This window comes from Scleropages formosus, chromosome 6, assembly GCF_900964775.1.
Source record: "Scleropages formosus chromosome 6, fSclFor1.1, whole genome shotgun sequence".
Classification (NCBI taxonomy): domain Eukaryota; kingdom Metazoa; phylum Chordata; class Actinopteri; order Osteoglossiformes; family Osteoglossidae; genus Scleropages; species Scleropages formosus.
In genome coordinates, this window is record NC_041811.1 from 9260397 (window position 1) to 9281332 (window position 20936).

The window sequence follows — 20936 nt, forward strand, 5'->3', positions numbered from 1 at the left end:
TCACGTTACGGAGCTCAGACGGCAGTTTCGTAATTCAACTCTTCAGTCCCCGGCTATTAATTAAAGCTCATAACCACCTCACCACCTGGGAAGTGACCGAGTCCTATTTTAATACAACCAATATAGTACTCAACTGGTGGATATTCACATGCCCTGTAAAAAAAGAGGTAAAAGTACGAGATCGGCAAGATGCTGCAGGTAGTAAGTGGTTAGGATTGTAGTCTTGCAACCTGAAAGCACTTTGTTTGAATCCCACCTCTTGATCAAGGTCCTTAGAACCGACACAGTAAAAACGACCCATCTGTATAAATGAGTAAATCACTGTAATATTGCAGATTGCTTTGGAAAAAGGTGCCAGGTTAGTAACGATAAATGTAAAACACGGGCCTTTCTCCAGATGGGAGGGAAAAAACGCATTCGCCGCAGCGCAGAGCGCGGTCCACGGAACAGCCGCGGTTAAAATTTCGGGCAGCCCTCCGCTTCCTCCGGTCGGATTGATTTCAGAGGGCAGGCGTCCGGTTCCGACGTCCGGATCCCTGAGCAGCGGGACTCTCGGAGAACCCGGAGCCGACCCAAGTCCGGAGTCGCACGTGCAGGGCCCCTTAACATCGCTTGGGTCCACCCTCGGGCTACGCGACCTTCCTCGGGACGCGATCCGACCCCCCTCCCCGGCCTCCGTTTTACAGAACCGAGATCGCCGACCCCGAACGCGAACCGATCGCCGCTGGTTCAGCTCGGCTTCGTGGCTCCGCCAGCAGACTTGTTCTCCAAAAAGTGCTCTGCCATTGTCCATTTGTCCAGAGACATTCTCGTTCACTCATCTACCTGACACTTCTCTAGCAGACAAACTTGCCACGTTCGGCTGCTTACAATTACTCACCCATTCATACAACCGGGTGATTTTTACTGCATTAAATCCAGGTAACTACCTCGGTCAAGGGTATGCCAACAGGAGGTGGGATTCGAGCCCATGTCTTTCGAGTACAAAGTGACCGCTCTAAATACTACACTACCGGCTGCCCGAGGGATGGGTGATTCACGGATGGGTAAATTCAGGGTAAAATCACCCTGAGCTGGACACTTTAACCTTTATGGAGTAACTCCGACACAGGATGGGGGGGCCGTTAAATAAACCACAGTTGTCCCACAAAAAAGACAAGCATCTTAAAAATTTCATTTTTGACCTGCATCCGTTTCTCAGAGGAGTGAAAATCCCATTGCAGGGATCTTTTTTGCCAAGTAGAGTGTAAACACAGTACAAGCACAGTTCAAGCACAGCGCACAATCCTGTGTCCTTCAGTGGCCCCTAAAGCAGATTTTTTCTTTTTTTTTTTTTTGGAATCAGAGTTTGGGTTACGTCACGAGAATAAATTAAAGCACATGTCCCTCCCGTCCCGGGTGGCGAGACCGCAAAAGCAGTTTCGTTGCACGCAAATGAAAATTTGCATGCATCAGCTTTCACTGTTAAACTACTGGCAATTCTTTACCCGTTTATACGGCTGGGTAATTTTACTCAAGCAATTTAAGGTAAATACCTTGCTCAACAGTAGGTGGTATTCATACCTGCAACCTCTGGATTCGAAGGCAGCTGCTTTGACCACTACATTACCAGTGGCTTGGGACTCACACACACACACACACACACACACACACACACACACACACACACACAGTCTGCAACATGGTAAGCCGGAGCCTAACCCGGCAACACAGGGCGCAAGGCCAGAGGGGGAGGGGACACACCCAGGACGGGACGCCAGTCCATCGCAAGGCGCCCCAAGCGGGACTCGAACCCCAGACCCACCGGAGAGCAGAACCCGGCCAAACCCGCTGCGCCACCGCACCCCCCCTCACACAGAGTATTGCAACGACTGGACATGCCACGCTAAGTAACGAGCAATTCCCGTCTACCCCAACTGCCTTCATTCCTTCCCTCCTCAACGCTTCTTACAGCGTTCAGTCCTTGAATTCGGAGCAGTGAATTACCGCCACCGTCGCAGGCCGCTGTCGCTTAGGGAAACCCCGAAGCGAACACGTTCGCGGGGCTTTTACCACCGTGCACCTGACGGAAACCAGCCGTGACAACCAACTGCGACCAACTCCCGCACTCTCAGCAGGAACGCTGAAAGAACACGTCGTGTATACAATGATACCCATCGGAAATAAACCGCTTCGTCTAAGCATTTGTTTCTCGACGGGCAGCAGGTGGAGCAGTGGTTAGGGCCACCTCCATGCAATCGAAGGTCCCCAGTTCAGACCCCCGCTGTAGTACCCTTGACCAAGGTACTTGCCCTGAACCGACGCGGTAAAAACGGCCGAGCTTCAGAGATGAGCAAACGGTTGGAAAGCAGCTCTTGTGTTTCGATGCTTCTGCACTAAGATCAGTCACGTTCATTAGTTTAGTTGTCGCTTTTCTCCAAAGTGACACGCAGCGAGAAGCTACTTACGAGCGTTTTACCCATTTACATACGCAGCTGGGTAATTTTCACTGGAGCAATTCAGGGTGAGTATGTTGCGCAACAGTACCATAGCAGTAGGTGAGGTTTCAAACCCATGACCTTTGGATCTGAAGGCACCTGCTCTAAAGACTTTGTTTTCAGGCTCCCCGCTAAGAAGATAAATGTCAAGTAGTGATATTATTATTATTATTATTATTATTAATAATAATAATAATGCTCAAGACCAAAATCATCAGCACCTCCCCAACCCAGAAAAAAGGGGCGATAATTCATGCCAACAGCCGACTTCATGATATCACTGAACTCCAGACTTGACGTGTTTCCCACTACAGACAAAATGCTCATTTTCAAACATCTGGGTGAGTTTAAAAAAAAAAAAAAAAAAAAAATTTTTTTTCTCTTCTATCAGCCAAATTAAGAGAGCGCAGTGGACGCCAGTGCTTCCCGGCAGAGTGACGGCTGACCTCAGCAGAGGAGCTCACAGATCCAAATCCCCACTGATTGCATGTTCGCTGGAGGGGCAGGCGTTCAGGCTCCCAGCATGCCTTGCTCCTGCTTAACCTGCTGAGGACGTGCGGAGGGTGGGCACTTATCAAGCTTCGGGTGAAAAGGGTCGACGGATAACCGAACTAGGACAACAATGCCGACGACGATGACGACGACGAGCCGGGGCTTCGGCTGCGCTCTCTTCGTCCTTCCAGCAGCAGGGGCGCCTTAAGTGGCTGGAGGTTCCGCGTCGGTCGATATCGCGCCGCGTGGACCGGAAGGAGGGGAAGCGGATCCCAGGGCTGAGGCTCGTCCATCAGCCTAATGAGGAGCCTGCGAAGTGTTGCGGGTGCACTTTGCTCCGCCTCGGGGGGGGGGGCGCTGGTCCTCCTGCTCCCTCCAGTACTGCAGCGGCGTAGGTTTTACTCCCTGTAATGGAACTTCCTTGACAGGGAAGCGGAGTCAATTCTTTAACCGCTGTACTCCCTTTCCTGCTGATGGCGAGTCCTCTCCCAAACGCGCTGGTTCACTTCACGTACCGCACCGACACACAGGGCGATGCGACAACATTTTAACATGTTTATCCATTCATTCGTTCCTCCGATGCCTTTGTCCGAAGCAGCTGTTGGATAAATTCTACCGTAAGAGTTTGAGCCAAGTACCTCGATTGAGGGTGCTAGAGCAGCGGGTGGGATTCGAACCCAGGTCCGGCTGAAGCCGCAGCACCCCCCCCCAACAGGTCATTTATCTGGCATGGAGCTCAGATCGCCCCCTGTTCGTAGCAGAACCTTCCAGAACTCGCTCAGCTCTCGCAAAGCTTCAGCTGCGAGACGGCCAAGACAAACCTTTGGGGGGGGGGGGGGGGAATCTTAAAATCAATTGCCCTCGTAAAAAAAATGTGATATTGACATTAATACTAAGCATGCTGCAGAGGCAAAGACGATCAGTGACGTTGTGATACGAGGCGAGTAAACACCGGCGCTAATCTAAACGGTGCAGCACATCCAGAACCAAACTGGGAGGGTAACTGTATAGCCGCACATTTTCGAAATAAATAGTATGCGGACGTGTTGTCGTCTTCGCAGTTCAGTCATCAGATTAAGGAGAGAGCGGAATGACGGGGAGGACGCGGTGTGTGTGTGTGTGTGTGTGTGTGGAAGAGGCTCACTGGGGGTCGGGGTGGCGAAGCTCCGCACGCAGCGATGGACGGCAGCCAGCGAGAGCGCAGGCTTCCCGTCGGCGGCGTTTCAAAGCAGGCGGAAGAGAGGAAAGGAGAGGAGCCCTGCGTCTCGGCGGGGGAGGGGCGGGGTGCCAACGCGGGTTCAGAGCGAGCGCGTGGCGGCCGGCGGCCAGACGGGCGCAGGCGGCAGATGGGCCCCTTTCGCTGCCAGCGAAGGCCGGCATGTGTCGACGCACGAGGCGTGGGGGATGGGGTGCCTCCAGTCCGACAAGGATGAATATATAAATAAATAGAAACATGGGAGGGAGACCAGGTTGGCTGGTTCCACGGGACCCGAGTCACCTCACCCCTCCTGTAGGGGCGGAGCCATCTGGCCTCGCTGGGGAGGGGACAGGTGGCATCGGGCCTGAGTGAATGCCAGCGGCACGGAGTCCGACGCAGCGAACAAATGGCCTGCCGCACTTTGGTTGTTCATAAATCCGATAGCGTCAGTCGCCTCGGAGAGAGGCATGAGCTAAATAAATAATCACAACAATAATATAATTACATTTGCATTCATCCATTCGTTTAGTAGCCATCCTCCAAAGCGATGTACAACTCGGAGTAAACGATAGGGCACGAAAAGCAGATGAAGAGCTTTAGACGCAGACGGGATTACTGGTGCGCGGCCTGCGCCGGATACCAGTATGTTGCTGGGTCACATCCCTCAAGCAGCAGCCTATAGGAGTGGCATTCAAATGAGAAATGCACAGACAATCAGAGCACATGGTGACGAACTCATTTATGTAGCTGCCAGGAGATCAGGAGAGAAAGGGGTCTGAAAGGGATGGGTTCGAGACCCTTCCTGAACGGTGAGAAGGACTCGGCTCCTCTGAGGGACAGGGCTCCAGAGGAAACTCAAAACACGTCAAAGCTAAACACAACATACGTAACCAGCCAACTTCAACAGTGCAAGATAACAGGACGGACTTGCACCGCACACAGCGAACAAGCCAGTTGGTTTCTGGAATGTTCTTTACTCCAACGCCCAGAAGAAGTAGAATAAGATGCAACAGAAGACATGGCCTTCTGCTTGGTCTGATTGCGGACGCTTCTCTAACGAGAGTACCTCTATCGCTGGCGATGACAAGCCAGCTCCGCACCGGAGGGCCGGCGACAGCGGGACGCACCCGGTGCGGGATCATGTGGCAACCGCAGCATTACAGTCGCCGGTCCTGAGACTCATTACGGTCACTTAGGAGAAGCCTGGAACATGGCTTGGGGTGGGTTGTGAGGATTATTATAGTCCGACAAAGGGCCCGCTGTGCATCGTCATCGTCATCATGAGATTTGAGAAATACGGTGAAAGCCGGACGCAGAGAAGCCTCATGAAAAGAGCCCTTGAGCCGGAGGCTCTGACTCAGACCCACACGGAGGGACACTGCTGCCCAGGGGCCCATGGAGGAAGCAGAAGAGCAGCAGAGCACTGGAGGGTGGAAACACTGACATTTACCCAGCAGCAGACGCTCCTCTCCGAAGTCACTTACCACGATTTACTCATTTGTAGAGCTCGGTCACTTTTACCATATCAGCCCAAGGTACTTCAGCAGTACATTTATGTTACTTAATTTTTCAGATGCTTTTCCTCAAAGTGACTACCAATGAACTCTCTGTAGTGTTATCAGCCCACACACCTTATTTACCGCAGTGACTTACACTGCTAGATACACTGCTTACCCTGGGTCACTCATCCATACATCAGTGGAACACACTCTCTCTGTCACTCACAAACTGTGGGTGAACCTGAACAGAACGTCCTTGGACTGTGGGAGGAACCCAGAGCACCCAAAGGAAAAGCACAGACACAGGGAGAACGGGCAAACTCCACCTAGACTGAGCGGGGATCGAACCCACGTCCTCTCGCACCACCCAGGCGCTGTGAGACGGCAGCGCTACTCGTTGTGCCACCGTACCACCCTACTGGGGTTAGGAGGGTTCGAACCTGGGTCCCGTCAGCAGAAGGCAGTAGCTCCAACCACTATGTCACCTACTGCACCACAAAACAAGTTCAACACTGGCATCACTACACCACGTGGTCCAGGTCCCACATCCGTGTGCCGGTAGCCCGAGAAAGCGATTCTGATGCCGGTCGTTGGCACAGCTCTTCACAGGAGCTACTACTATGTCCCCTATGACTTTTGCATCTTAAATGAGGTCGGGTACACTAATCTGATTAGATAACGAGCCGCTGCCCGTGTAAAACATTTACCGCGGTACCGCCAGGATTACGCCGGCTAATCTCGGCAGTCGCGCTTTGTTAAAGCGGGCTGCGCGACGGCTCGCGGCTCCTGCTGTTCCCTTCAGCAATGACAGGAATGCAGCTTCCCCCTCCACACGGCCCAAGGCAGCGCTCTTTGTGGGCAGGAGATTCCCAGAAACCGCCGGCACAGCGGAGTCATCCGGCGCGACACGCCTGCGGTCCGGGTCCAGAGCCCATCCCAGAAGCACAGGGCACATCGTGGATGGGATAGCAGTTCATCACGGTTTAGAGTAAATCCCGTGTTAAAATTACTGCAGTGTTTGACCGCGTACGTCCGTTCATCCTTTTTTTATCAACCACTTGTCCTTGTTGGGGACACGGGGGTCCGGAGCCTATACAGGAGCCACTGGGCGCTTAGCCTGGAGATTTACACCCTGGATGGGACGCCAGTCCATCTCAAGGAAGCCCTGCACACCCACACCCGTTCGCACTCTACAGGCAATTTAATATCGACGTTCCACCTCAACTGCATGTCATTTTTAAACAGATGCATATTTTGTAAAATTCTTCAGTAATAAGCTCTTGTGAGGAGGTTATTTGATGAGATGTTGCAATGGTGATCCCTCTTTTTTTTTTTCCTTTTTTAAATAAATGTGGAACTGAAGCCGCTAAATTAACTTTTCCTGAGCACGAAATCGGTGAGCGTAAGCAAAAGGACGCCTCCGATGATCAGAAACGAAAACAATAAAGAAGCGAGAAATATTTAAGGCGTCGCGAGCGGAGCGACACGATCAGCGCTATACACAGAATCAAAAGTGCAGCACCTTTGACGGCACGACGCACAAAGTGTATCGACGACCATGACACGAGCTGGCAAACGAGGCGTTTACATTTTTAAAACTGCGTGCTTCTGTAACAGACCAATGCTGACCGCCAGCCTACAGACCGCACTCTCAGATGGTTCCCGGTGCCTTGCAGAGGTTCGACGACGACCCAAAGCGGATTTCGCCCCAACGGCGCCGTGGTTTCCCAGAATGCCCTGGAACGCTTCCTGCGATCACTTTGAAAACTCTCTTCTGGGATGAAAAAGCACAAACCCTGCTGTCTATCAAGACACCTGGAGCTTCATTGTGGTTTTGAAAAACTGCAAAGCAAACCTTCTCACACTAATGGCTGTGTGAGTTGAAGCCAATGCAAACATCTTTTGGCGGAGGGGAAAAAAAAAAAAAAAAAAAAAAAAAATCTCCATGGTAACAGGGACTCCCGCTGCCAGGCCATGCAGCCAATCAGGGACGGGCCTCGGCAATTCTGGGAGAATGTGACCCCCGTGACATCACGGCGTTGTAACAATGAGTCAGCGCAGCGGCACCATGGAGCGAACGGCCAGAAAACGCACTCCCGCCCCAATCGTATTTCCCAGTTCAGAGACAGGAGGGGCGGAGCTTCAGCGGAAGCCACCAATAAAGGGCCTCCAGGGTGTTTGTTTAATTACCTGCCTTTCTGAGCATTAAGGCACGACATACTCCCTTTATCCTCAAACGGCAGCAATTTAGTTTCCGACCGATCAGCAATGTTAGCACAGGCATTATATGGCTGAGAGCCACCTCCCAAATCCCACCAACACACACACACACACACACACAACAATCCGTCTCTTCACTGGATGGCTGTACATCTGGAGGATGTTTCCAGCTCCGGCTGGTTCCCAGCGTGCCAAGCATTAGGAGAAGTTATAGACGCTTCCCATAAATCCGCAGCCCTTCGCTGTTTATTGCCCCACATTAAGAGTTACGCCACTCAGCAAACCTTCTCGCTTCCAGGGCTTCCGCTCCGTTTGCGAGCGGCACTGAGCGCGGCCGACGCATCCGCGGGGGCTGCCGACTCCGGTGCCAGCTGCGCAACCCTCGGGAGGATCCATATCGCCGTAGATGGGCTGTGAAATACAGGCTTGCTTAGAAAACAAGTCTTAATAAATAAAATTTCAAAACAAATTAAAGCGGCGTTGACCCCCCCGTCTTTCATACAGTCCTATCGTAATCGCACAGCTTTAATAACACGAACACCCTTACAGTAGTGCAAACAAAACCTCATTCTTGGGATCAGATGAAGATTACGTAGCATCAAATGTTTATTTCTGCTGCTACACGGCACCTCTGACAACACGGTGTGTGCGTGTATGTGGTTTGCAAAGAGACACCTGGGAACTTTATTCTTTACGTCTTTCACATTAATGAGGCGAAATGTCTCGGTTCCGTGTACTGCGTCGCAACCCGCGTTTCCGAACGACACTCCGGGCAAACCGCAGTGGACAAGCAGTTATTGATGACAGATGAATGAATGGAAGTGCAACAGTAAAGGACATGCCTAAAATAATTTTATATTTGCAACAAATATTTACAAGTGTTTTCACTGCTGGCATTACTGTCATACAGTCAATACAACACACACACACAGTCTGAAAGCACTTGCTCCAAGCAGGGTCACGGCAAACCAGAGCGTAACCCGGCAACACAAGGCGCAAGGCTGGAGGGGGAGGGGACACACCCAGGACGGGATGCCAGTCCATCACAAGGCACCCCAAGCAGGACTTGAACCCCAGACCCACCAGAGAGCAGGCACGGGCCAAACCCTCCATGCCATCGTGCCCCCCCGTCAATACAATATTAAAGCATATTTTTCATCTCCTACTTAAGAATCTTGTTTTTGGTAGTTTCTATGATTTATTTCCTACATGCATTTGTTTTTTTTTTTTTTTTTTAAAAACATGATAATGTGAGCTTACTAGGATTTCCAAAAAGTAACTGTTCTTTAAGCATATGGATGCTGCTGTTATTTCAATGACAGTATGAGTTCTTATTAGCATGTTAGATTTATTGATAGTAGTTGGTTCTGTGATGGTGTCCTCTTTTTTTTGATGTCTGTTGGGTGAATTTAATAGTTCGTTCATTTTTAAGAAGACTCGGAAAATATAATAAAATATCTTGTCGCCGTTATGGATAAAACTACCTTTCATTTTTATTTTTTCATTAATTTTAGGTTCCTCCAGGAACCAATTAGGTTTTTTCCAGAAAGAAGTGATGTGAATTTGACCCCCCTCACAAAGGGAATTTTCATAATGGGGCGAGTTCATTGAACGCATGAACCACATTAAGCGAGGAATGTGTGTATTTACCCTTGATGAGTGAATTAACCCTGCTCCAAGAAAAAAAAGACCTAGCTGTATAAATGCGTAAATAATTGTTGGTATATTAACGCTGCAAGTTGCTTTGCAGAAAAGTGTCAAGTAAATAAATAAATGCAAACGTAAATATTAATATGCACTTGATGGACACCTCAAAGAGAGATTAAAAACATTAATCAAAAACGACTAAAAACAGCATAAAAATGACACAAGTAACTTCTGCAGAGCAAATCAAAAGGAGAACTTGTCAAAGCTGAGGCTGTCAAGGGAAGCAGCACAAACGGTTCGCCACCACCCCCCCCCCCCCCAAGACAATCTCCTCATCGCTTATGTCTGCTGAGACATCGCTTTTGTCCACAGCACACGCCAAAGAGTGAACGAACGGCCCAACGGCAAGATTGTTCAGATGGCAATTACCGCCACCACCCGCTCCAACAGCACGATGCTGCGGCCTCGGGTTCGAAGATCAGCGTGGCGTTCGGCTTACGCAACCGGCGCAAAGCCGTCGGGATGGTCTCCTGTGCTGACCGTAAGAGGCTTACCCAGAACGACACGTTACGTAACGCTGCCGCTCTCATCTCCTACATTAGCGACTGGGGGTCACAGACCCGCTCGCCCCACCCTCTCCCCGCTACGATGCGGAACAACATTGCTGTTGGCCAGCAAGAGCCCTTTGTGGAGGTACCGAAGGTGGCATTGCGGGGGGAAAAATGCTAAAGGCACCGGACTTGCGATGCAGGTTCTGAGTTCAAACTCCTGGATGGTGTCGCAGCTGCCACGCCGCAGAGAAACAAATATCCACTGAATGCATTCAGTTCAACCCCTGTGTGCAGACAGGTATGTAAACTACTACTGGTGCTATGGATACAAGTAATAAGAAACCACTAAGATAAACCAACAATCTGTTGAGGACTAGCCTGTTTGGGAATCCTGAACACATTGAGTGACCCTCCGTGCGCCGCTGCCATGAATCGAATCTGGAGTGCTGGATCGGCGCGGATGGCCAGCGAGGGCAAGAAACTGGTGGAAAAATTGCTCCGACTCAAGTCTGGTGGGGGGGAGCAGCAGCAGCAGTAATGACGTCATAAAGGACAGGAACCCTAACACCCCACAGAAATGAGCTGGCCACGCCAGCACGTCCTGTCGGACCCCACAACAGTACGAGGGGCCTAAGAATCTAAGAACAGAAGTCATCATGCGGTACCACCAGTGGCCAGCAGGTGGAGGAGCAGTTAAATGACTCGAGGCTTAAATATATGCGGTACAGCCCAAGGAGCGACGCCCTAATCGTTCCGCCGAAGGCTTTTTCAAAAACCAGGAGTGCGTAAGAGAAGGCGGCTCCCGCGGCCGCGCGGCTAATCCCTGCACCCTGAACCTAATAATTAATTCACAAAAAACGATTATCAAATGCGCTCAAGCGCTGCCCGGGCGTCAAGGTTACGAGGGAGGAGATGTTACCGGGCGCCGATGGATTTGCTCAGCAACATCTGCCCTGGCTGCGCGCAGACGGGGAGCCACGCAAAAATTTAAAAACGTGAAGCGATGGCACACGTAGGGGAGATTCTTTAGGGCCATTAAGTCGCCCGTATCTTTTGAGGTTGGGACTGACGCAGACGTTCCCACGAACGGAAGCGCGCCGGTGCCTCGTATTAAGAACGGCGGAGCTTCGAATTTCCGGCTCATTTGTTCATTTTTCCATTCGGTTCCATTCCATTCAATGTTCTTCACGCATCTATTTCCTAAAACTAGTCGGCGGCAGAGCGATGACAACCCGCACCCGTGGGTCTGGGCAACGCTAGTCGGTAAAATGCACCGAAACAGAACAGGAGCGTGGGGCCACCTCCGTTAAACTCGCTTCCGCAGTGTTTACAGCTCGTTTCTGGCATCCCTGAGGGTCGGTGATCAACAACAAGGCGAGAAAGTTCAGGGGCTGAATCGGCCAACGATCTGCACCTAATAGGAGTTTGTGGAGACAATGAATTTTTATATTCAGTTATTTTAAATTAGCTTTAATATTAATGCAGCTGAAAGTTGATTAAATATTTAAAGTCCTGCAAAGTGCTTATTTGTGCTGCATCTAAGTTTTCCATAAAACCCAACCCCTAAATGAATCGAGACGTGTATTACGAAGCTTTTATTAATTGCGACTTGGTGCAAAAAGTGAATGTTGAATTACTAAGAAAATTAACTGAAGAGACGAACAGCTGCTCTCCACCTGGCACCCGGGGGGGGGGGTGGGCTCTAGTTCACTCCATTTTCCAGGTAAGGCAACGTGAGCATCAGATTAGGGAGAATAAAAGTTCAGGCTGACGTCAACCACCGCATCACGGGGCCCGCGAGCGCGACCGCTGTGTTCCTCAAAAAGGTCACGCCGCTCCTCGCCGAACCGGTTCACGTTGAGTCGAATGGCCAGCGCGCGTTGTTAGCCAGGACCGCCCACGTGCAGGTGAGCGCCGAACACCTGCGTGAATCACAACAGCGGTGGGAGGGGCTCGGTGCCACAGGGGCCTCTCACACTCGTGACTGTTAACTGCTCCGTTTCCTAATGAGTCCCGCGAACACGGTACTCCACCCCGGTAAAACAGCACCAGCTATTATTGGCCGTACATTGAGCAACTTGAATGAATCACAGCAGCGGTAAAGAACCACCACCCCACACACACACAAGCACAAACGCAGAGCGAAATCACCGCTGCTTTCAGACTCCATCCGCACTCTGCATTTCACCGCACCTCTAAGGTTGAAACGTGCAAAACATGGAAATATGGAAAATATCCCCAGACGAATGAGCCTCCAGCCCATGACCGGTCATGTCCTTCCACGCGAGAGACATCCAAGAAGTGGAACGCAGGGGTCTCTCACCCCACTGGAAGGCTGACCTAGGTCTCCACCTGTGGGTTATATAAATATAAACAGAAATGAACACAACCCTGCACTCTGCAGGTACGGTGAACAAACAGCTGTCTGATAAAATACCCAGCACCGTAAACATGCAAAACTGCAAGTCACTCCCTATAAATAAGATTATTGGAGCGATACGAAACGGGGCCCGTGCGTACAGACTCGTTGCCCAGCACTCGAACCCACAGCATCAGCGCCTTGCACGCTTGCTTATTCATGACTGGCATGATTTATAGCACCGAGGAGGAGAATTTCTTCCAAACTGCCTGCTTCGCCTCCCACGCTCGGGACGGCGTACTTCGGCGAGTGGAAGCAGGGGACTCCCGAGGAGCCCGGCCATCGGAGGTGGGCGGGGATGGCGTTCGCATCCCGTCAATATCTCGAAACCGGCACTGAGCCCAAGTGACGCGGCAACCACGCTACCACTCCGAGCGTCAGTTACCGTCTGTTCCGCACGCTCACGGTCGACAGTCCTCGCCTGCCGCTTGAGAAGCCGAGTACCCGAAATGCACCTGTGCTGGAATAGGACATAAGGTCTTAAATAGAGCTATCAGCCACCATGACTACTGGAGGTATTTTAGTGTAGCTAATATGGATTTTATGGCTTTGTTTTGATTTCTTTTTATCTTAGATTAAGATTTTAATAGAGTGGACGTGAATGAGAGAGGTTAACTGTCACGTTGGACAGTCTGTGGTACCATTTATTCATTACATTTATTCATTTAGCTGATTCTTTTCTCCAAAGCAACTGACTATGTTAAGCTACTTAAAATTTTTTTAACCCATTTATACAGCTGGGTAATTTCAACGGAGCGATTTAGGGCAAGTACCTTGATCAAGGGTACTACAGCTGGAGGTGGGAATTGAACCTGCGAGCTTAAGATCCAAAGGTAACAACCCTAACCACTATGCTACCAGTTGTCCCTTCTAGTATCGTGGTAACCCATTCTGATCCGTGTCCAAAAGAAAAGCCACCGTGAAGGGAGTAAAGCAAATGATTCATCCACCCATCATCAATAACTGCAGGGTCACGGTGCTCCAGAGCCTGTGCGAACCCAAACCCACTACGGTGCCCAATATGGTTGTTGTGTCTCTTAATGCCCTGAGGATTCCTGGCTGAGACAGAGCAAGAAACAGGGGTGGGGGGGGGGGGTGGAAACCTACACCTACCACCAACAAAGCCCCCCGAACACAACCTCCCAAACCGCCACCTCAATTTTCTTTGGGACAAATTTCCACTCTGAACAGCCTCTGTGTTCTCCTAAACCCAAGAGGGATCTCAGAGGTGGAGGAGGAGACGAAGCGCCGGGGAGAAAAGGTCATCTCTTCAGGAATGCGGACCCTCCCTTCCCAAGCAGCCCAGCCCAGCCCCCAGCGGCTCACGGTGCAAGGCTTCGCGGACCCGGGCGGTAGCCGAACCGCAAGCGGAACGAGCCACGCGAGGAACGGACCACAAAGTCGTCTGGATCCGAAAGGAAAGAAGAGGGAAAAACAGGATGTTTACTGTATGGATACTTGGGAGGACGGCGGTTGTACCCTCGCGACCACGTTGCAACAGGCTTTTATAGAGGTTCTTGTGAAACGGTTGTAAAGTGCACAGCCATCATGTAGTACTAAGCTTGGAATCAATTAGCAGGATTAAGGTACGCAGCTGGATGCTGGAAACGTGAGGAAAATAAAATCAAACATACTCGATGTCCACCTTCACTTTTACAACTGCAAACTGATTTACCGATTCATAAAACTGGGTCATTTCTACTGTATCAATTTACATTTATTCATTTAGCCGACACTTTTGTCCAAAGCGAATTACAGTGTTAAGGTTACAATTATTTACCCATTTATACAGCAAGGTAATTTTACTGGAGCAATTTACATTTTACATTTATTTAGCAGATGCTTTTCTCCAAAGCGACTTCCAATGAACTCTATGTAGCGTTATGAGCCCACACACCTTATTCACCACGGTGACTTACACTGCTAGATACACTGCTTACACTGGGTCACTCATCCATACATCAGCGGAACACACACACTTTCTTCGTCACTCACACGCTATGGGGGAACCTGAACAGCATGTCCTTGGACTGTGGGAGGAAACCAGAGCACCTGTAGGAAATGGGGAAAACTTGCAAACTCCACACAGACTGAGCGGGGATCGAACCCACGTCCTCTTGCACCACCCAGGCGCCGTGAGATGGCAGCGCTGCTCGCTGTGCCACCATGCCGCCCGAAGTCAGCGTCTCCAATTTAACATACGGTCCGAGGCCAGGCGTCTTGCTCCGAGAGAGTGGCCCGCAACACTGGCAGCGGTGGGATTCGAAGCCACGCCTCCGGAGAGACTGGAACCTAAATCCAGAGCCTTAGACCGGCCGCATCGCCCTGCTCAATTTAGGGCAAGTACCTCGCTCAAGAGTATTACAGCAAGAAGTGGGATCTGAACTGAAGGCAGAAGCTATGCCACTTGATCCCCCCTGCTTTTAAAAGGCATTTCACCAAAGGCTGGAGGTGAGAGGTTGGACAGAAGGGTGCCTCCCTTGGGCCCCCTGACTGGCGGACTGTTTGCAACCTAGCCAGGGCTCTTTGGCACACCTCCAATGCCATCGTACCCATGTCACGGGGTGCAGGGACGACTCCCAGAGGAGACGTGCTTCACCATGCACGACAGGACCAAAGGCTCCCAGGTGCAACGAGCCGAAGGTGAGGAGGGGCTTGGTTACAACGGCGCACGGAATCACAGCAAGATTTGGACGGCTGCTACCTGACCAAGGGGCACATTGTGAACTGGTAGGGCGAGTCGAGCTCACAATCACCCCACCCCTGCTCTTGCTGCTCAGGGACAGGGATGCCTGTCCACACCTGGACTAAATAAGATGAACTCAGTCTTTTAAATACCTCAAGGGCCTGACTGCCAAGCTCCTGCCAAGGGACCATGTCCAAAGCAGGACCCTCAGGTACAAGCTTCCTTTTGTGTAGAGAAGGAGCTCAGCTGCAGAGAGCACTGTTTGCGACAAGAGAGCCACATTGACGTTTTTTTACAGCCCTGGAAGAGCGATTAACACCAATCTAGAATGTCACCGACTGGCTTCCAATTCCAATAAGGCTGCAGTGCAGTCATTAACACCTGGAGGGAAAAAAAATCGGTGACCTCTGGGATCTGGTGGCTCAGCTTTAGGACTACTGCAAATCCAGTTGTCGGCGATGTGGCCAGATTGCTCTGGCAGAGTTCATAAATAAACCTGAAAGGGAAACGCTGTAACCTCATGCCACCAGGGTTTAGTCACCCTTCAGTCTCCACCCAGTTTGACTCTACAGGCCCATTCTGAGCTGTGACTCACCTGGCAGGTGCGTTACGACCGGGAGTGTACAGCGGAGGTTCCTTCAAGTCATCGTGGACTCTAGATGACCGCTCTTTGGAAAAGAAGGCAGGAAAGCATAAAGGGTTTGACCTCCGCTCCACAACAAAGTATGACGGGAGAAAACTCTACCGGCCCGAAAACCACGCTGGCTGTCAAGGCATTGGGCCGCACGCCTAAGCGCAAAGGAATCAGTTCCCGCTACAGCAGGTTCATTCACACAGGGGTAAATTCTTACATGTTAATTTTTTCCATTACAAAAGCAAGTCTAAACCTGAGACAACGTGCCCCTCGAAAAAAGGAATCGGAAGCTCTGATTTAAATGGCTTCTTCTGAAAATAACCCTAACCCTATACATAAACCAAAGTTACTCGTCATTTCCTCTAACCTTTAGGGACTTCGTAAAGAGAAACGGTGGCACAGCGGGTAGCACTGGTGACTCTCACTTCTTGCTCTGCAGTTTCTTATCTCAGTCTGAATCCTGTCGTCTGCATAGAGTTTGCATGTTCTCCCTCAGCCTAGATATGTGCAGAAGAAAGCAGTGGTTAACCACTGACCCATCCTCCCCTGCGGTGAGTACTACACGAGTGGTCGCCAAGAGTCGACTATGACTCCACCTACACAGCCCCCACAACGGGTACAGACTCTCCAACGAAAGCATGCAGTCGGGCCGACGCTTTCCAACGACTACTGTTCCCATTTTGGTCGGCATGATGCCCCAGCAGGCAAGGATGAAATGCGGTGCCTTATATTTGGAGTTCAGCAGATGCACCACCGAAGGGTGGAAAAACCAAAGAGCAGATGTGATAGACGTCAACCGAGGGGAACCTAACAGGAATTTTAACATGGTCAGACAGCAGGGCACGTGCTCAACCCATTCCCGAGCATTTTGAGGGGTCACTGCTGATTAGCGGATGAGTGACCAGACGAAGGAATAAAGGCAAGAGCGCCTGTGGAGCCAACACAACCCAACGTCTACTTGTTGCGGTCCAACAATTGCATTACTATACAATGGACCAAAGATACCCAATGGTTCCTCAGCAAGTTGGAAGGTATTCCAAGTGTTCAGGTCTTTAGGAAAATGATGGGTGGATGGATGGATGTCTCACCTGTTAATCATTTGCTGCTACATCTCAGAGGTGCGGATCCACAGGAGAACAACGTGGCTTCCACACCTCCACAGCGACCCTGCCCACAGGCTACAGCACACTGCTGACAGATCATTACCCTGGTAAATTATTAGCAAAGCAAATGGGTCGTGCCAAAAGACCAGAATGTAGAGCTTATTGTTTTACCCGTTAGAACAGCTAGACATTGACTGAAGCTGCTCATGTGGAGTTCATATCTCAAGAGGACACCAGATATTCATTTATTTCTGGATACTTTACAGTGAGCAGTAGAAAAAAAAAAAAGCAGTAAGTGCTTTGTTGATGCCTTGGTTAAAAATAGTCCAGAAATTCAAATGACCTCTGAAAATAGCTACAAATGTTCCACATTAATGCGAGACAGGAACAGGTAACTGTTTGCTTTCCCCATGTCCAGTGCACCTTGCACCTGATTCCTCCTCGCTAACCACTGCGGTCAGCGTCTTGGGTCACGTCACTTAATATGCACGCAGAACCTGCCACGAAACCCACGACCGATCAAGGAAGTTGTAGCCCTGAGACGGCACCAGAGCCGGTGTCACGGTTGAAGAATTTGCGATCAAACCGCCATCAGTTCGGAACCCAGGAGAGAAACGACTTTTACTCCCTCGAGAAAAGTAGTTCTCTGATCACGACGAAGGCTTACATCACGCAAAAATGTTTAGGAGAGAAGCTCGGCATCGTTTCAAATTACAAACACATGGTTGTCAGTTCAAACACCGGGAAGGAAACCGCTGTTTTTCCCTTCAAAAAGGTGCTTATTTGAGCACAATGAGGCCTCAGACAAGGGCTGATTAAGAAGGCAGCAGTGCAAAATTTGGAAGAAACAGAGAACTTAATTTCCATCCTGGAGGGCCCCGCTGTCTAACTGATGGATGAACGAGTTCGGAAATCGCCGAGCAATTCATCAGTTCAACGGGAGGCCTTTCTGAACAGCAAGGTCTCCAGCTTTAGCATAGGAGACAAATGCGAACCTGGGTTAAGAGGGGCCTCGGGTATTGTGGAGACCACCGCACAAGAGCACCGGTCAAAGCAGGACTCCTGGGAAAAGCTCCTCCCAATCCCACCTGGGCTGAAGAAGTGGGCTTGGGCCTCGTGTAACAAAAATCATAACCCTACCTCTAACCCTAAACACACTGCAAACCCTAACCTTAACACAATCTCTAACACCACCTCTAACCCTACCACAAAACCGAACCTTAACATTACTACTATCTATAAATCTAAAACATTTACATTTATTCATTCAGCAGACGCTTTTCTCCAAAGCGACATACATCTCATAGAGAATACAATGTCTGCATTATATCAACAGAAAGACTTAGATGCAGACACTAACCCTAACTAACACCAACACTACCGCTTACTGCAAAGCCTAACCCTAACCCTAATCCCAATCTCTAACACCATCTCCAACACTAAGACCGACTCTAACCCAATCCTAAACCTATCGCAAACCCTAACTCTAAAACTAATTATCCTTATACTGCTCTCGGTATTTACCTTTCTCTTTACCAGGAGGGATACATCAAAGCTCCCAGTAGGCAGCAAAGCAGTTTTCACACTATTTCAGCACAGAGGTTAAAATCCCCACCTTGGACTTGAAGAACCTGAGTTAAAACCTCTACTGTTGTACCCTTGATCAAGGTACCTACTCTAAGCTAATGCAGTTTTAAAAAAAAAAAAAAAAACACCCAAATGTATAAATGGGTAAATCACTGTCAGTAGCACAGTATACAACCCTAATGTAGTAAGGCTCCTTAGACAAAGGTGTCAGTTAAACACAGTAAGTGTAATATTAATGATAAAATGCAGGCTTTCACCAACTGTGACATCTGAGAATATGGGAAACTAAATCTCAGATGTGAGACTTAAGGAAATCCAGAATAAATAGTATACCTAAGGGTAATCGTTGACAGGTACACTTTAGACCAAGGGGCTGGCTGACATGCAGCAGGTCGTGCACAGCCCCGAGGTGCGGCAGCTGCGGACGTCGCCGATTCGGGGCGTTCACGTCCTAGCAAAACCTGAAAGGCGATGCTCAGCCAGCCAGGCAGAAGATAAATACTTCCATCCCGTTTTCATCTCCCTTTAATGCACAATGGCGTCCTGCCTGGAGAGGTGGAGCGGTTCGGCTTTCAGACCGCCAGTCTCAGCCGCCTTTGAAAGACAAATAACGGCAGAGGACCGGCTACGTGGATGTGGCGACAAGAGGGAATTAGCGGTTTATTGATTGCTTGTATCTATTTTTTTTTTTTTTTTTTTTTTTTAAATCAGGATGGATCCACATTAGAGAGCATAGAGACCGCATGAATATGGATAATATTTAAATATACTGAGAAAGGACCGCTGCTCAGATTAGACAACGTCTCTCTCCTCTCGTGCTGCGACTGATCCGAAAGCAGGGCTATTTAAATCGGTATACCTGACAGCATTCAAATGCGGGCGGCTCGGCAGGGCTGAGGCCCACGTGCAGCGGCTAAGGCGCTGATCTTCTACTTTCTAAACAAACATGTGAAGAAGCGGCACAACAGTGTCCACCACAGGATCCGCGTCGCTTTTCATTTCCAGACATTCCTTTCCCACCACGCTGTCAACAGCGCCATATAATCGCTGAAAAGGGGGAAACGCACAGACTCGGCTTCACACTTGCGCGACACCCCGCGCCTAAAACTGGAGCGTGGGAAGTCTGGGGAAAGAATTCCCTGGGTTATTTCTTACCCTGTTTTTACCTCTTCGGTCAAACGGAGTGCGGTTGCACAGGTGGGGTAACACAAAGGCACAGGAAACGAAGCGTGCCGATTGTTCCCGCTTGGAGTGTTGGGACCTGGACAAAGTGGACAAGCAGACTGCAAAAATGATTAAAAGTCCTGAACAACATCTACCTGAGCTTATGCATCCATCCATCCATCCATCTCAGTAACAGCTTGTCCAGCGTATGGTGATGGTGCTCCAGAGTCTACCCTGGAAGTAGAGCGTTTGATTCAGGCTGCACCCTGGATGGGACATCAGTCCATTGCTGCCAGCAACTGTAAACTTGTCAAAACTGCAAAATGTATTTTTCAGCTGAAGACCCCAAATCCAGGAGCTGCTAGAGGGCGAGGGGTTACAAGGGAGCCGATAAAACACGGAACACGTACGGTGCGGTTTCCCCGAAGCCCTCTGCCGAGAAGCTATTTTGATAGGCATAAATGCAGAGCAATTCGCTGAGACACCCAAGAACACGCCAGCGCCCGCCCTCCCCCAGGGACCATCCGTGTGTCGGGTGTCGCGAGCGCCACGCTTCCGCTACGCACCGGACACGACTCTCTAGATGGCCGTACGCACCGCGCGGCACAGCGGTCGATCGTGCATAGTCTGACGTATTTGACGTCGAGAGCACTCCGGTCCTCCAAGACGCGACGGACGGCCCACCTGAGCGGTGCGTGAGCATTCTAAGAACTCCCCCGTGCGAAGGCGTCGGAGACAATGGGTCCTTTGTGGGAGCCAGAGGAGCCGCACTGCGGTTAGTCACCCGTTCATCACCGAGCACCGGGGACGATACCTCCAAACCACATTCACCTGTCTCACTCCAGCCTCCACAAAGTGCGAGGCTTCCTCAAGTTAGGGGATCTGCGACTCAGTGGTCACTGCAAGAGAGAATGACCAACATGTGCGAAAGGACCACGTGGATACAGGGCATCACAGGTCTCGTCAGTGCAGTATAACACCTCACAAAAAGTATTCCCTTATTTCCACGTGTCCCCCTCAATTAACACCTCATTTGTGCAGTATATCCCATTATTACTATAGTATCTCAGCAATTAAATCTCATTATTTCAGCAAATCTCTTCATCAACACACCTCCTCTTAGTACAGGGAATCCCATCATAAGCACAGTATTTCCTAATTAATAGTCTTATTTCCTTATATCAATGCCTCGTTTCAGTGAATCTCGTCGTTATCATAGCACCTCGTCATTATTTCAACAAATCTCATTATTACAGTAT

At 50.1% G+C, this 20936-nt stretch overlaps 1 protein-coding gene across 2 annotated transcripts in view; it reads right to left on the reverse strand.

Moving 5' to 3' along the window:
* Window positions 1-20936, reverse strand: part of arrdc1b (arrestin domain containing 1b) — a 39726-nt gene that overhangs the window by 17146 nt on the left and 1644 nt on the right. The window lies entirely within an intron of this gene.